The following is an 18613-nucleotide window of genomic DNA, read 5'->3' on the forward strand; positions in this document are numbered from 1 at the left end:
TCTATTTGAACAAAATAGTGGGCTTCGTGGTCGTGCGTGGTTAGCGAAGTCAGTCGTTAGACACATGTGCTGTGAAGTGTGGGTTCGATTCCCGCTCTGGCAAAGAGAAAACTTTTCGTAAAGCAAAAAGTTCACTGGGCGTTGTGTAAAATGTCCTGTCCGTTGTCTAACGCTATATTTTAAGTGTTCAGTCTGTGCGACCTCTAGTCGAAGGCGGTGATTCTGTCTTTTTATAATTTTTATAATGTCCAGAAACATGTGAATAAAGCTATCTCCATTTATAATCCGGAATAATAAAATCATCTGTATCTCGGTAACGGATTAACGTACAAATAAGGTTAATACATCAAAACAAAGGTAATTTACTGTACTTTAAAAAAAATTATGATACAAATCATTTCTTTTTGTTTCTAGTAAAAATTTGCACCTTCTTCTTTATTCCTCTCATCAAAAATTGCACACCTCCGAAGTCAACTTCCTTGGCACATTTGTTCCACATTTTGGTCATCTGAGTCGCGTCCCGAGCTGTTTTTCCACTTTTCTTAAGCTTCCGCTTCATTACTGCTCAAAATGTCTCGATGGGCCGGAGCTGTGGGCAGTTGCGTGGATATATTTTATCGATGAAATCTTCGTTATTATCGCGGTACCACTGGATGACTTTCCGGCTGTAGTGGCATCTCGCCAAATCTGGAAGGTAGACCGCGGTGTATGAGACATTCCTCCTTGTACAGCTTCGAGTCCATCGTCTTATTCGTCACAAACACTTAGGGGCGATTCAAATATGACGTCCACTACTTTTTGAGATTTCTGGACCCCCCCTCCCCCCTCTGTCACGCTTTTTTGTATACCTAGTATATGTACTGTCACAAAATCTTAGACCCCCTCCCCCCCTAAAACCTGTGACATCATTGTTGAACGACCCCTTAGGTCTTTGCTCCACAGCTGCATATCCATTGCCAAAATCATCTGTGTTTTTTTGCAAGTCCAAAAAGCAAACTTAAACTTAGGAACTTCTCCTCGTGCCGTCGCCATGTAGAATTTTTGGATAGGAAGCTGTCCGAAATACATTTTGACGTAGGTTCCATCGTCGATGAGCAGGATTATCAACGTGGGTGTGCAGATTTTTTTCTCTCCTATCGGCTTCCATCTGGAATAATTTTTGACTCGCTGCACGAAACATCGTGAAATTTATACCACAGCAAGTGGGCGCCTAGGTAGACAAACCGCTGCCACTTTCTGTTCCGCTGCAATACAATAAATGATTCCGGATTCTAAATGGACATAGCTTTATTGAACCACATTCATAACTTTTTTCTGCTTCGATCCTTTCTGACGTAGAGTAACTATTCCAGTTCTTTATTTCATCTTATTATTTAGTCGGGGTTCTGTCAATTCGCACCAGAGCGCCAATTCAAAATCACCCTCTTTCTAGAAGCAAAGTATCACAAGATACTCAAAAAGCTGCTCACTTGGTGCGGTTTTGCAGAACCCCAAACATTTTATATTCGTCCTTTCAAGAGCAAATGAATGAAAGCAATTGAGCACGCTTTTTAAAACATTCCACGAAATTGTTGTTAATTTATTTTTATTTTGAGATAATGTTTTTTTTTTCAGTGGGATGGCAAACGAAAAGCTTTGCTATGTTAATATTATTTATCAATGTATAATTTTCCAATTCTTATTTTATTATTGATCAACAGTGTAAGCTACATCTGTAAAAAAGTAGTTATGTTGCTCGAAATTGCATATGAAACTTATATAATTACACAAGACGTGATCCAAATAGTTCGCTATAAGTCAGTTTAATGAAGTTTTTATAATAACTTTAACTATGAACGAGATGCAAATGTTACCAACGAAATCAAGAAACATAGAATTATCGTGAAACTTTTGACTATCACTATTTTCATTTTTCGGCAGAGATGTTAGGTATTATAAGAACATGTGACCAACTTCTCAGATTTACTTTCAAATCTGTCAATACCAGGAATGCTTGTGACATGTGACAATGACGTTTCCCGTAAAGTGAAAATACGTAGTGGTGCTGCTAATAGGGCAGTCTAAGGATTACGTAGCAAGCTTAGGTCCCGCAACATGCAGACGAAAACGAAATCTGCTCCTTATAAAACTCTGATTCACATTCCGTGCCGATAGTTCGAACGAGCCAGACGTGTGTGCTGTGTCTCATCGCGGATTGTGTTCGGTAGTGAAAAGGCTATTGTGTTGTGCTCCTACCTACGGATCCAAGGCGATCGCTGTCGGCGAGTGAAGTAGCTGCTTCTGGCGACGCCAGTGAAGCAGGCTATTGTTACTGCTGCTACCTACAGCAGCAGGGGCAGATAAGTGGCAAAACTTTTTATTGTTCTCCCTTCTGTTTGATACAGAGTGGGACTGCTTAGAATTAATCAAATTAGTTTTTTTAAAGTTTTTTTTCTAATTTGCTATTAGTTTTAAGTTAGTATAAGCAAAATTACCCTTCCACCTTGCGGGGTGAGAATGGAGGCGGAGACTGGAGAAGGCAGTGTGCCTGCTAAAGATGGAGGGCGCACTCGATTGTACCATGCGGCTTTGCCTGGGCCTTGGGTTGTTTACTTTCGGCAGAAAGTAAAAAGCCTAGATTTTCTCGGCATTAAACGAGATTTGACGCGTCGTTTTCCGAAGCTTGATTTTAGCCAGATCAACAGGAACAAACTACGCATCACCGCACCTACATACCAGGTGGCGAATGAAATTGCTGGCGACAGGGCGTACAATGTTGAATATATGGTTTATGTCCCCTCGCGGGAGGTCGAAATTGAAGGTGTGATCAACGCAGCGAGCCTGACTTGCAAGGATGTACTTGCGGGAAAAGGCCGCCTAGAGAATGCAATGGAGTCTACCGTGGATATTCTGGACTGCAAGGAATTGCATTCAGCAGCCACGGTAGATGGAAAGAAGGTATATTCCAAGTCAGGTTCGCTTCGGGTGACGTTCGCCGGTTCGATGCTCCCAAAATATGTTGATATTGAAAACATGCTATTTCCGGTGCGTCTTTTTGTGCCAAGGGTATTTAATTGTACCAATTGCAAACAACTTGGTCACACTGCCGAGTTTTGTGACAACAAACCACGTTGTGGCAAATGTTCTGAAAGGCATCGGGAGGAGTCCTGCCAGCAACAGGCAACAAAATGTGCTTATTGTGGTTTGAATCCTCCCCATGGTTTGCAGGAATGCCCGGTGTACAAAAAGCGCACCCAAAAAGTGAAGCGCTCGTTGGTACAGCGCTCCAAGCAGTCGTATGCGGAAATGGTTAAGTCGCAAAACGCATCCGCCACTGCATCGACTGCTATTTCAGCCACGGTTCGTGTAAGTGATTATTATGATTCCATATCCATTGATGAATTGGACTCTGACGCAGCCGATATGGATGATCCTGCGGAGGTACACGTGCCCGAAAAGAGGAAGCAACCGTCTTCCCCGGGATCGCGCCGCAAGAGAACAAAAATCATCCATAAAAGCTTGGCAAAATCTGAAGGTAATGGGGGTTTATTTAAAATCCCGAAGCAACCTGTTCCTACTGCTTCTTTTGATCCTAGTTGCAGTAAGGCATTCCCGCCATTGCCAAAATCCGATGTTTCTAAGAAACATCCGGCTAGGAGAATCAACGAAAGAAAAAAAGTAATTCGCACTTCTAGTAAAAGTATTCCGCCCAAGCGAGGATTGATCTCCTTTAAGGACCTTGTGGACCGTTTTTTGAATTTATTCAATATTCCGAATTCATTGAGGCCTATCATTGACCTTTTTATACCAACAGTGGAAAGTTATCTGAAGCAATTGACTGTTTCATGGCCCCTTCTTGCAGGAATTGTATCTTTCGATGGATAATACGGCCAATACCCAAGATACAATCACTGTGCTGCAGTGGAACTGTCATAGTCTGAAAAATAAATTAGACGTGTTCAAGTTTTTGATTCGCAATTCCGATTGCGATGTATTTGCACTCTGTGAAACATGGCTTTCTTCTGAAGATGAAATCAACTTCCACGATTTTAATATTATTCGCCAAGATCGGAATGATCATTACGGTGGCGTTCTTTTGGGGATCAAAATGCTACTCCTTCTACAGAATTCCCATTCCGACTGTTCCCGGCTTAGAAATCGTCGCATGCCAAGTAAATGTGAAGAATAAAGATCTTTGCATAGCTTCAGTGGACATTCCTCCAAATGCCTCTATTAATCGTCGACATTTTTGGAGCGCAGTCTCCCTCCTATCATCTCCAGTATTGATATTGGGTAACATGAACGCACATGGTATTGGATGGGGCGAAACGTATGACGATTATAGAGCGCCTATTTTCTATGATTTGTGTGACGATTTCAATTTGAATATTTTGAACACTGGTGAAGTAACTCGAATAGGACCAAATGGTCAACAAAGCCGTATTGATCTGTCTTTATGTTCAAATTCACTATCATTAGATTGCACGTGGAAGGTAATTCAAGATCCCCATGGTAGTGACCATATGCCGATAGTCACCACAATTAAGAGTGGCTATCAACAATCTGAGCCAGTTAATGTTCCTTTCGATCTCACGAAGAACATTGACTGGCAAAAATTTGCATCGGCGGTAAAATTGGTATTGAATCAACTGATACTCTTCCACCTTTGGATGAATATCGATTCCTTATTGAGTTGATTCAAAAAGCACACTAGAAGCTCAGAAACGACGCGTTCCAAGTACATCTGTCATAAGAAGACCAGCCACTCCTGGATGGGATGATGAATGTACTAAGTTGTATTCTGAGAAATCTGATGTTTTCAAGGCCTTCCGTAAACACGGAAGGTCAGAGCTTTGAAGAGTATTTGAGGCTCGAAAGAAAACTCAAAAATCTTCTCAAGGCAAAAAACGTAGCTACTGGCGACGATTTGTCGAGGACTATCACGAGAAACCTCAATGATAACACTTTGGAAAACGGCTCGCAACATGCGGAACCGCATTTCCACCAATGAGAGTGAAGAATACTCCAATCGATGGATATTCAACTTCGCAAAAAGGTCTGCCCAGATTCCGTACCAGCAGAACCGCTATTTCGAGAATCAGTCACTGATCCCGGTTCTTTGGGTGGACCATTCACAATGCTGGAACTTTCTATGTCTCTTCTTTCATCGAATAACTCTGCTCCGGGATGCGATAACATCAAATTCAATCTTCTTAAAAACCTCCCAGATATCGCAAAAAGACGATTACTTGACCTGTACAACTGTTTCATGGAGTACAACATTGTGCCACCTGAATGGCGACAGGTCAAAGTAATAGCTATTCAAAAGCCTGGGAAACCAGCGTCTAATCATAATTCATACCGACCGATTGCCATGCTATCATGCATGAGAAAGTTATTAGAGAAAATGATCCTTTCAAGAGTCGACCATTGGGTCGAACAAAATGCATTACTCTCAAATACTCAGTTTGGTTTTCGAAAAGGTAAAGGAACAAACGATTGTCTAGCGTTGCTCTCTTCAGATATTCAGCTGGCCTTTGCCCACAAGGAGCAATTGGCTTCAGTATTCTTGGATATTAAGGGCGCTTTTGATTCAGTTTCCATAGAAGTACTGTCAGACAATCTGCACAGTAGTGGATTACCCGTTATTTTGAACAATTTCTTGTACAATTTGTTGTCAGAAAAACAAATGAACTTCACACTCGGCACTCTGACAACTTCCAGAACTAGCTACATGGGCCTTCCCCAAGGATCATGTTTAAGTCCCTTGCTTTATAATTTCTATGTTAAAGATATTGACAATTGTTTGGAAGGACAATGCACGCTCAGACAACTTGCAGATGATGCCGTGGTCTCTCTAAGAGGTCCATGTGCAGCTGTCTTGCAAGGACCATTGCAAAAGTACCTTGGATAATCTGACTGTTTGGGCCAGACATTTGGGGATCGAGTTTTCACCGCAAAAACTCAGTTGGTTGTGTTTACTAAGAAGCGGTATCCTGCTCAACTGAAACTCAAGCTGTTGAATGATGACATCAACCAATCTTTATCTTCTAAATACCTTGGGGTCGTGTTTGATTCCAAATGTACCTGGAAACTCCACATTGAGTATTTGATACAAAAATGCCGGAAAAGGATCAATTTTCTACGTTCTATCTCCGGAACATGGTGGGGTGCTCACCCGGAAGACCTCATCAAACTCTATAGAACGACTATTCTCTCTGTTTTAGAGTATGGCTCCTTCTGCTTCCTCTCAGCAGCTGATTGCCACCTGATCAAATTGGAACGAATTCAGTATCGTTGTTTGCGTATTGCCCTTGGCTGCATGCATTCAACGCATAACATGAGCCTGGAGGTGCTTGCTGGAGTCACTCCTTTAAAGCACCGTTACTGGGAGCTCTCACTTAGAATACTCATCAAATGTGGAACAAGTAACACACTTGTATTAGAAAACTTCGATAATATGCTTGAACTGGTTCATCGTTCAAGATACCTGCGAGTCTATCTCAACTACATATCGTCAGATCTCTGTCTTCCATGTTATAATCCACCTCGAGTTCACTTCACCAACGACAGTTCCTCAATTGAATACGATCTGTCCATGAAACATGCTATTCAAGGAATACCAGATCATCTTCGAAATATTTCTATTCCCTCCATTTTTTCTGAAAAATATGAACATGTCAATTGCAACAGCAGATATTTCACTGATGGTTCTCGCATTAACGGATCCACTGGCTTCGGTGTTTTCAATGTAACTTCAACCACCTTCCGAAAACTTCAGGAACCGTGTTCGGTTTATGTTGCTGAGCTGGCAGCAATTAACTTCGCTTTGGGGATAATTTCCAATCAGCCCGTAGACCATTATTTCATCTTCTCGGATAGTCTTAGTTCTATCGAGGCACTCCGGTCGATGAAACCTGTTAAGCACGCATCTTACTTTCTTACAAACATAAGAGAGCAGATGCGTGTTTTGGTCGAAAGATCATTCAAGATTACCTTTGTTTGGGTCCCATCTCACTGCTCAATCTACGGCAATGAGAAGGCAGACTCGCTGGCAAAGGTGGGCGCACAGGAAGGTGAGGTTTATGATAGACAATACTCGAGCAACGAGTTTTTCCCATTAGTCCGTCAGAGTACTCTTCAAAGTTGGCAAAGAAATTGGACACACAACGAACTTGGACGGTGGCTATTTTCCATAGTTCCAAAAGTTTCTGGGCGAGCGTGGTTCAGAGGTGAGGACTTAAGTCGAGGCTTCATTCGCACGATGTCGAGGCTTATGTCCAATCACTATTCACTAAACGCACATCTGTACAGAATAAACCTTGTCGATAGCAACTTATGTAGGTGCGGAGCCGATTATGATGACATCGATCACGTAGTTTGGTCCTGCTCGGAAAATGACGCCTCCAGAGAGCAATTATTGGATACCCTTGTGGCCCGAGGTAAACAACCCTTCAGGGAAGTTCGCGGTGTTTTGGGAGATCGTGATGTTGTCTATATGCAGGCCATTTATAGTTTTCTTTGTGCTTCTGACATAAAAATCTAGCATTTTGTTTTTTTCTTTGTTTAAAGTTTTTTTTTTGTTCTGTCTCTGCCTTTTTGTTCCATAGAGCTCCATAGCTCTTGCCATCCGGAAGATGCTCCCAGTCGAACCATTCCTCGAGCACGACGACACGCCACATCATCACTGACGCCAAATGCCCGGATGAGAAGCTGAAATTTCCTGATCCCAAATCCTAAGCCCCGTCCATCCTTAAACATTGTAAACTAACCTCGAGTCACCACGAGTACGCTGGCTTCTACCCCCCTCTTACTAACCGTATAATAAAATGATATTGATTGTATATATCACAAAGAACAATGGCTCCGTAAAGTGTTATACACGCCTGAGCCTACCAAATAAACGAAATTGGAAAAAAAAAAAAACTCTGATTCTACCAGTGATTCTTTATGGACATGGAGTGTAGATGTCATAAAAAGCAGACCGTAAAGCTTTTGGGGTTTTCGAGCGAAAAGTATTGCGTGTAATACTCGATGCGAAACTATAAAATCTTGTGGGGCCAGACGCATGAATCAGGAGCTATATCATTTGTACAAAGAAGAAAATATTGTGAATCGTAAAAATACGTCCACATAGGTTACTGCAACTCAAATGTGTCAACATTCAGTCACAATCAAGTTGCTGCAACATTTTTGTCTGACTTGTGCTGCTCGGGTTCGAGGAAACTGAAGCCACATCGCCCAAGACCGACGGCTACAGAGCTATATATATGGACTGTAAATCATGTTCTATATTGGAAATGCAATAATTTTGCACTTACACGAATCTGATTATATTCACTTTGTGTATGTAGATGCCAGGTTCTGACTTCTAATCTATGTTTCATCCAAACACATCTTCCATGGCATAACTGGCATCGCTGCAATGGTTCACACTTTCCTGGTTGGTCCTATTCCATCCCCTTCACAGCATCTTATTCACGCACACTGTACTACACATTGCGACGCTGATGCCAGCTAGTCGTTCTTCTCAGTTTTTTTTTGTAATCCCTTTGCCTGTCGAAGGAGCATCTTGGATTTTTTGGGGCGAATTTTCCACTCGTTCTCTTTATCTTGCTGCTAGCGTAGTCTGGGTTCACTGAAACATGAGAACAGTTTTTCAAATATATGCTCCGAAATTCAACTACCGTCATCCAATTTGGATTATACGGCTAGCAAATTCGACTTCGCTGCACATTTATCCACCCTGCTTGAGATCTATTTTTTCTGATAGTCCACCCACTGTACCTAAACGAAAACTTTGCTTATGCATATGAATAATTCATTATTTCGCTCATAATGAGACTTCCTGGCTGCACCGATCACGTTTTTCTATCTCATTTGTTTCGGAAATTGCAGACACATTTCCTTCCCAATTTTTATTTTTTTTTCACAGAAACGAGGCAAGTTGGTCAAAGCTGCACCTATTCATTTTTTTTCTTGCTATCCGAGACTGCGTGCACAAATTGGATCGTGCTTGTCAGGAAATCTTCTCCAATGTTCCATTGATCCGTTTCACAAATGTTCAGCCAGCAATCCTCCAACATCAAACTGCACTACCAACAACAACAACACCAAGCTATGTCACATTTTGCACGCTCTCTATCTCCACCCTGAAAATGGGCGGTGGTGAACACATTTTCCCGTAGCTTCAATCCTCACAATTAATTAGGGCCAATAGTTTTCCATTCGGGCCCCTTAAAGGTTGAAACCAATTTGCACGGTTGATTTTTTCTGTTTTCCTACACATGATCCATGAAATCCACACCCAGCGTTTGTAAATGCTTAGCCGAGCCCAAAGGGATCGTAACTTTACTTGAAGCAGCTGAGCTGGAAGCTACCTGCTTCCCCACTTTTCCTGCAGCCACAATTGTCCCGAAACTAACTGCTGCTGAAGATGGTAGCAGAGAATTTCCCGGTCGTTCCGAGCTGTCGGACGGTTGTTCGGTTTCTGAAAATGGGATACGAATTTTCCGACGGTCCAGTCAGTCAGTGGCCTTTCGGTTTCGAGAGTGAGCACTCGGGAGAAATCATTTACTCGGGTGGTAAATTATTCTGCTCTGAGCAGGTGCATGAGTGCCCGTAAGGATTCTCAATTTATTATTGTTTGCTTCATTCATGGTTTTGATAGGACTCGAGTAGGCGAAGGATGTTTCTACTATGCCTATGGTGGTGTTAGTTAGCAGAACTACGCGCGGGAAATGTGACAATCAGGTGATATTTATGGGTGCTGAATTTATGCTCCCTGGAGAGAGATCATTCGATGCTTAGAGAAAGCAGTACAAAGTTTGATGTCAATCTTGAAATACAATGGGCGTAGCATATCTCTTGCTTTATAAATTTTAAAGTTCATACTTTGCAAATAGGCATTCTAATTCAGCTTTAGGTAAATATACGACAGCACATTTATTAGATCATATACAGTAGAAATTTAATTTGGCATACACCAAATTAGCAAAAATCATTGCATTTGCCAAAGCCAAATTTAAATTAGAACTATTCCATTTACTTCCAACACTTTATAAAGTTCAGAGATATATTTCGAACTCATATTTCGAACTCAACAGTGTCTTGTACTTGATTCGACAAGGTCAAGTTGTGTCAAATACGAATCACTGAAGACGGTTTATATGTTGCGGTTAATATACGTATCTGTAATAATTACGTCGAAGTCGTGGAATTAAATGGAAAATTATAATTCCGACATATGATAAGTGAAAACTTTCAATAAACAAGCTTAAAAGTTTTAAGTTAAAACAAGCTTCTTACCTGTACAAGAACCTCTAATTGTCAATCATACATTAAAAAAGAAGTGGGGCAATATGCCCTAGGGACGTTCCGATACTTCAAAATATCGATATTTGATTCGATACGATAATCGAATCAAAGTATCGATATCACCGATATATTGGAATGAAAATATCGATATATTGGAAAATCATATGATATTTCAAAAATGAAAATATTTAGAATGTATTTGTTGTAGTTATTCAATTACTATCGTATTGCCCCTTTACAATAATTATAAGAAATGACTTTTTTCTATTACTTAATCCAGTGGCGTTTCCTTAACCTCAAGCTACCTGTGCACTGGTTTTAAATTTAAGGAATTGGTGTGCGGAAATGCATAGAATGACTAGATTTTGATGAGCCAAAGCGACTCTGATAATTTTATTTTCTATTTAGGCTGTCAAAATATCAAAATTTTCATTTTTTTTATCAGTGCACAGGTTAAAAGTGAGGTTACGCGACCCCACGCCACTGACTTAATCTAATTTGCTTCTAGAGTGCGCCAGTCCAACAATCATCGGCGGCGACGCTTTCGGTATGATACATACCTCGCTATTTCCCGTTCGCTAGAAAAAATCAACTGAAGTTTCGAGAAATTCGCTGAAACTCCACTGACATTTTTTCTGTATTTCTTCTCGGATTATTCAGATTCTCGACGGAAGTTTTTTATAGTTTAAATTTAATTTTAAAGGAAAATTAAAAAATTTCACGAAAAAAATCATTGAAACATTCTTAACTAAAAAAGGAAATTTTTTAACAAGAAATTATCGACAAGATATTTTTTTGGATTTTCACGGACATTCTTCAAAATTTACCCAAAAAGTTCCAATAGAAATAAATCCATAATTTTCATAGGAATACCCGTAGAAATATTTTAGGAAAAATTTCCACAAATATCTTTCTAAATTCTTAAGTTGATTTATCTAATTTATCATAGAAACACAAATGTTGCACAACGGCGCGTCAATACAAAGTGTTGGGTTGCTAAAACTATTTGTGATGGCAGCGCACACCCCACAAAATCCTCTAAACCAATAAAATACGGCATTTCAGATCCATTTTGAAGTATTTTTTTTTTTCACAAAACACAATGCAATTGTTGTTTTTGTGTTACTTTGTTCTGATTCAATATATGTATCGATATCGAAAGCAAAAATATCGATATGACCGATATATTGAAAGCAAAATATCGATACAAAAATATCGGATATCGAAACAAAAATATCGATATTCCGATATATCGGATGTATCGGAACGTCCCTAATATGCCCTTACTAAGCAAGTACTGCTCTCAGGTTACCCTAAACATATGCGACGCGACTGTTGCTGTCGCTGGGTGACTCTCCATCGCTGGATCGTAGCATGCAATGTTCCATTTACGCTTCCTTACCAACGGGAACAGAATTGCTATCGCGTTGCGTGTGTTTGAGGGAGTCTTTTATCTCTTAGCTATAACGGTGTTCATGGGTATTTGTTTCTCATGAGCTGATACAATAACAAAATTGTAGAAAATATCACTAATATTAATAACACTCTTTTTCAGAAAGTGATGATTTTCTATCATCAGAAAGGAGAAAGCCGTCAGAACTTAGGAAACAATGCATCACGTGTCGGCTAATCGACCTTCTAGTCTCTAGTGTGAACGGTGCGTGGAGGCGCTTGGTACCTCGTAGGTTACTGCCGTCTGGACAGTTTGTCTAGCCATAAGGTGTTGCATTCAAATTTTATGTGCATCCCAACAATAATAAATCTGGTATCGAAGCTGAACTTATCAAGTTATTGTTATTTTTAATACCACGCCCTCCTTAGCCGTGCGGTGAGATGCGCGGCTACAAAGCAAGACCATGCTGAGGGTGGCTCGATTCGATTCCCGTCCGGCCTAGCGAATTTTCGGGTTGGAAATTTTCTAGACTTTCCTGGTCATAAAATTATCATCGTGTTAGCCTCATGATACCTACCTGGATACCTGGTTGGCTACAGCGTCGATGCCTGGTGTATTGTAGAACTCCATAATCGTCGGTCTTAGGCGATGTTCCTCCAATTTCCCCGAACGTTCAGGGTCCCCAGGTCCGATTCCACCGCGTGCAGCCAGCTTGTTCGTGGCCTTACACGAAGTCGCCGACCCCCATCTAATTCTCTGTTGAATATTGTTTTTGCTATTTTTTCTTCCGACATTCACACTAAGTGACCAGCCCACTGAAGTCTGTCGTATTTTATACGATTCACAATATTTTCTTCTTTGTATACTTGATACAGCTCATGATTCATGCGTCTGCGCCACACACTATTTTCTAGTTCCCCCCGAGTATCGTACGCAGCACTTTTCGCTCGAAAACCCCGAAAGCTTTCCAGTCCGCATCTTTTAACGTCTATGCTTCATGTCCATAAAGGACCACTGGTAGAATCAGAGAGCAAATTTCGTTTCCGTCTGCATGTTGCGGACCTAACCTGGTTACGTAATCCGTAAAAGGTCCTATTCGCAGCAGCAATACGTCTTTTCACTTCACGGGAAACGCCATTGTCACATGTCACAAGCGTTCCGAGGTAAACAAATTCTTCAGTTCCGCCGGAAAACCATGTTCGGACATTATCTGCCACAGCTCAGATGGTGAGTCTGTAAGTTGTACTCCCGGAATTTATCAAGGAGCATCCGCAGTGTTGAAATTTTACAGCATATGTGATGTAACAAAAAGGCTCCATTCGATTCGACTCATTTTTCCATCACTTTTAAAAATTACAGGTTGTCGTTACTATGGAGCTTGCATCCAATATTGCGTACAAGAAAAAAATGATTGCAAAATAAGAGGCTATTGAACACAAAAATATGAGTCCAAATATTTCCATAGCGTGTAACTCTCAGAATTTTTAACTGTGTGCCTGGTATTCGCTGACGAAGGACTCCTCAAGCGGTCTGTTGAACGGGATACGTGACAGGATTTTGTTCGCCGAGTTCAGAAAGGTGATCCCTCTGTAATTGGCACACTCTAGTCTGTGCCCTTTCTTATAGTTTGGGCATATGAGGCCATCCAACCAGCCGGTAGGCAGTTCTTCATCCTCCCATATTTTCTGGATAATGTGGTGGATTGATTGATGCAGCTGCTCACTTCCGTGTTTGAGAAGCTCGACCGGGATCTTATCCTTCCCAGCAGTTTTACTGTTTTTCAGCTTTTTTAGAGCCTTATTTACCTTTCCGGAGACGAGCCAGCCTAGGCACAATATGACAGCCCCATATAAAGGTGTGGCCAAAACTACCAAAAGGCCAATTTTCGATTTGGGGCGAGTATAATGTGATGAATACACAGCCTTTAACCAATATTTTTATAATCAGGACGGTTTTTATTTTTTAGATTTCTTAGGGAGGAGTGGGGGGCGTTCAAACTAGCCCCTCCTAGAAAATATATTTCTACGTTTTTTGGAAAAACGGACAGCTTTGCCACATTTTCGTCTCAAAAGTAACATATTTATTAGAGTGGGGCGTCATGGTCATTTTTTCAAATCAATGGTTTTTCGAAGCCATTCTGGGTCCTGAACAACTGTGCAGAATTTGGGACCGATTGGTTGCTTCCTCGCTTTCCGCATCGCGTTTGAAGTTTGTATGGAAATTAGTATGGGAGAACGTATATTTTTGCATTTCTACTACTAGAGGCTTCAGTTCATCGTAAACCAAGTGGCACATTGCGTTCAAGTATAATCCAAAGGATGCCGAAAAACTTTGCTGAAGAAGGCATGTTGCTGGAATGTCCACGAAAAAAGTTATAACGCTTCGAAGATTAAGTGCTCAAACCTTATCGAAAAAATCGTTTATTCTGCCAGCACTGCCGAACTACGTAGACTGAGTGTTATTTCAAAATAATTGATCTTATAGGGCTTTAGAGCTAATGGGAGCTATCCGGAATCATTTCACAAAGAAAAAAATCCGATGAGAAGGAAGATGGGTTTTGCCCTTCGATATCCATAGGTCGTCCGGTAGTGCTGGCAGAAACATTAATTTCTTGCATATGGTTTGAACAATCAATCTTCGTAACGTAATAAAAATTTTTGTAGACCTTCCAGCTACGTACCTTCTTTGGCAAAGTCTTTCGGCATCTTCCAGACTATATGCTAACGTATTGAGTCACGTGATTGATGATAAATTGAAGCCGCTAATAGCAAAAATGCAAAAAAGTACGTTTTCCCGTACTAATCTCAATGTAAATTTAAAACGCGATGCGGTATGCGAGGTCGCAACCAATCGAGCCAATATTTTGCACAGTGGATTGGGGTCCCAAAACGATTCAGAAAAACCCTGATCTCACTTGATCGGACGAAGCTTGAGTTTTTCCATATAACTGCGCCCCACTCTAATATTTATATATCGCCGCAAAGATCTTAAACAGGTCTATGCAGTAGGTCTTGATAATGTAATAATAGCTCCGTCCAGAATTTAGTTTTCATTAGTTTTGTACAAGAATGTGCAACGACGATTTTCAACAGATAACAAACCCGTTTGATTTTACCATGCGCGAAGTAAAAATCAACTGTGGCCCATGCGGAATGTTGTCACATGAACTGAAACAATGGTGAATTTCTCTGCAACCGTGGTAAAATTTACTGCAATTTAATGGTAGACTGAGGAAACTATCCGTATACCTGTTATGTGGGAAACCACATAATTTTTTGCAATTAGCCTTCACAAATATATATTATGTTTGCGAAACATAGAAAACATTAGACCCAGAATAAATAAATTGTATGTGTAGATATTATTGAATTGTATATGACCGCAAATAAAATTTATGTGTGATATTTATAACTATCATTATGAAGCAGATTATATTGTTTATGCGTTTTATCAATTAATACTCATGTATCACGAACATATATTTTAGTTCTGAGCCAAATGTGAGAATGGGAAGAATCGGGGAAGAATGGGGAAGAACCATCTAGGCAGCGCCCTCATACCATTTCCTGACTTTTATTACTCGGCCACATTTCAACCAAATGTCTTAATTTATTGTACAAAATCAAGATATTTGATTAAAAAGCGGACGAATAATAAACGTTGAGGAAAGCAATGAGGCCACTGTCTAAATAGATTTTTCTTTAAAAAACTTACGCTTTATTAGCTGCAACTATTTATTGTACAATATATTTACATATACTTATTTATACTCTCACTCATACAATTTATTGTGCTTATACTGATTACAAATTCATTGAAAGAAAATCCGTTTTCTTACGGAACAGCATTTTATCTACTACATTATGAATATTTAATGGTGGTCCATCGACGTTAACAATACTAAAAATTTTACAGTTCTTCGTTTTGTCAATGACTTCATATGCTAGGAAATGATCATCAAACCCAGCTGTTTCCCATAACTGTCCTACTATGTAGGGATTGTTGGTTTTAGTTATCCATATATCGATAATTTCAAATAATGAAACACTTAGTATTTCTGTAACGGTAACGTACGATCCAACCTTGAATTCAGTGCCTTTAAATTTAATAGTGTCGGTACATTTTACTTCTTCAATTTTAACTGGATATGGTGGTAAAATATTACTGAAATATTCCTTTGATTCAAAATTGAAAAGTGCTAACTTGGCTTCGGAAGGATGATGAAAAAATGTTTTCTTGTACAAGTCATTACTAAATTGAAGTGCTGCTTTAACACATAGCGTAAAACAAATGTTCTGACGAGATGTCACTAGTCGTGCATATTCTTTAAACCCTTTATGCTTCGCCTCGTATCGAAAGTTCATCATTTTGCTAACACTGCCACTTATATTAATTACTGAGCCATAGTGACATACAAAATGTTGTTTAGGCTTAAGAGATTCATTAAATAACTTTTGGTATTGGATGTGGTGCATTTTACAGAGATCATTTAATTCTTGTATGTCGTTTTCAGTAAAACTTGGTGAGAGAATTTTATCAGACAATTTTATCAAAATTTTACAAAACTCCCAAACTTCATCATGCTTAGGAATAAATGGACCCATTATCAATGGAAAATAGTGGACAAACGCTTTCATCTCACTAGCGGTTGCTCTGATGACTACACTTTTGCACTTCTGATTGGACAAATATGTTTCTGTAATATCACCCATTCTCCTAAGTGATGAATCTAACGCAGTTCTGCTAAACATTGTTTTTTGCGCATTGAACTTGCTCAACGAGAGGAATCGTTTTTCATAAATGCAATAATTCAATACAGCAGTGAGACCAAAGCTACAAACCCCATTGCTGTAAAAATCATGCATTGGGTCTACACTTATGTTCGTAACTGCATGGAAAGATGGCAAATCATTGAAAACTGTAACACCCCTGAGGCCTGTTTCTGATGGTCTTTGGAGAGTTACATCTTCTTCGTAATTTTGTACCGTTCTACGAAACATACAATGTTCTTCAACATAACTTTGGCATTCTTCACGAGACCTTCGACAAAAGCGACAATAATAATAGCATTAAATGACAAAAAAATCAGCATTTGATGTAGACCTAAATTATCACCCTGTAGTAGGACAAGTATAAATCTAACCTTCACCTGATTTCCATCAGTTTCGAACATGATTCCTCGTTCTTCTATCTCTTTGAAGCGATGTACAATGTGCCCGAGTAACATGTTCAAACCTACTTCACTAATATCCACTTTCTTCATCATGCCTGCCACAAAAATGTTGTTAAGTTTGGAGCTATGTTGTTCAGGAATAGTAGGACAACTGTAGTATGTACCACAAATTACGTGCCGTTTGTTATGCGCGCTAAGAGGATCATTTATTTCAAAATCATCTGAATAGCATGATAGTGGCAATAATATGTCATCAGGATATTTCTGTGTTATGTTTTTCCATAGCTGTCCGTTTACAATGCTACTTATATCTTTGTTCTTTTCGAGCTGATTAGTGTTTTCAATTGTGAGCTTAAGAATATCTGCGGTACTGAAGTATGATTTTAGCTGGAATTCTATATCCATCATTACAAGGTTACTTTTCATTTCGTCTTCGGGGAAGTCTAAGTTGTCTGTTGTTTTTTCTCCATGTACTTTAACTGTTAAGGGTAAACGAAAAATATTCAACTCTTCTAAATATTTGAAAAATTTGAAATCCGTTTCAATAAGATCAAATGGATTCTGGAGCTTTTGTATATATTTGTTTAATTCAAATTCAATTTGAGGGTCCCTTGTTTCAAATGATAATAGTCCTTCAATCTTTTCAACAATGCTGCAATTTAATGTCTTAACTTTTCTCTGTATGTGTTGAATATCATTTCGGGTCAAATTCGTTTCACTGTGGAGCTCTAACGTAAACTCTAAAGCTGCCTGTTCAATATCTCTCATGTTTTCTGAATATGATGTAATTTGTACTTTATCCTCTGCGAACTCTACATGATCAGTTGTTGCGTCTGGTGTAGTAAAAATTTGCCCTGCGGTTATTCCAACATCAGCGGATGCGGATAAGTCTTCGCGAACCGTTTTCTGTTTTTCAGTCGTTTGATATTGACGATCAACGTGTCCTAGCACATGCCTTTTAAACACATACCAATTGGATAGTATTTGGGAACATCGTGGGAATGTGCACACATATCGATAGTTCCTTGGGATCTTATGTAATATGGTTAGATGGTCAAAGTATACGTAAACATTCATGGCAGTGACTGTGCAGCCTTCAATCATACAGTGGAACATATTGTTATTGCGATAAGTATCCCTTGAGCTTGTTGATGGATTCATATTGTTCTGGTACAGCTAAATCATATATGAAAGAACAAATGAAATTCCATATCAGTCTACACATTTTTGAATATTCTAATCCGAAAATTGAGCTGAGCTTCACTAAAACATCGATGGCTCTTTCTGCCGTATCAAGTACGTATACAATAGACTTATAATGTACTTCGTATCTGCCACTCAACGACGTGATATCTTTGCCTCTGAATACTAACTTTGGGACGGTTTTAAGACCTAGTGACTCGTACGCTGCATTAAAGTCGTTGATCTTCTGGGTCACTTGATGATCTGATTCCGCAAAAAAGATGATGTCTTCCTGCGCTGATAGAATTGATGGCTTATATGTTTTGGTCACTTTAGTTGGTTTCAAAACATTATTCAGCAAAAGAAGAACAGCCGAGATGGTCGAATCTAGAAATACATTTTAAAAATATTCAATTAGAGTTAAAAACATTGTACAATATGGGTGCAACTACCTCTATCGGCGTCTGATGATTTGATGAAATCTAGCAGATTCGATGATACATTATCTTTGAAGGGTTGATCGAGATACTTGAGGATCTTAGGTAAAAACTGATTCCATTTAGTGATAC

The 18613-nt window shown here is 39.6% G+C and overlaps 1 protein-coding gene across 3 annotated transcripts in view; it reads right to left on the bottom strand.

Moving 5' to 3' along the window:
- LOC134211201 (protein FAM135A) overlaps positions 1-9448 on the bottom strand; it is a 204497-nt gene extending 195049 nt beyond the window's left edge. For 2 of the 3 annotated variants that reach the window (XM_062687880.1, XM_062687881.1), the window contains exon 1: positions 8301-9448. The gene's annotated coding sequence lies outside the window, so the exon portion shown is untranslated. The remainder of the gene's footprint in view (positions 1-8300) is intronic. The other variant, XM_062687879.1, reaches the window with a different exon arrangement.
- Positions 9449-18613: the final 9165 nt, after the last annotated feature.

The sequence above is a fragment of the Armigeres subalbatus genome, chromosome 2 (genome assembly GCF_024139115.2).
Source record: "Armigeres subalbatus isolate Guangzhou_Male chromosome 2, GZ_Asu_2, whole genome shotgun sequence".
Classification (NCBI taxonomy): Eukaryota; Metazoa; Arthropoda; class Insecta; order Diptera; family Culicidae; genus Armigeres; species Armigeres subalbatus.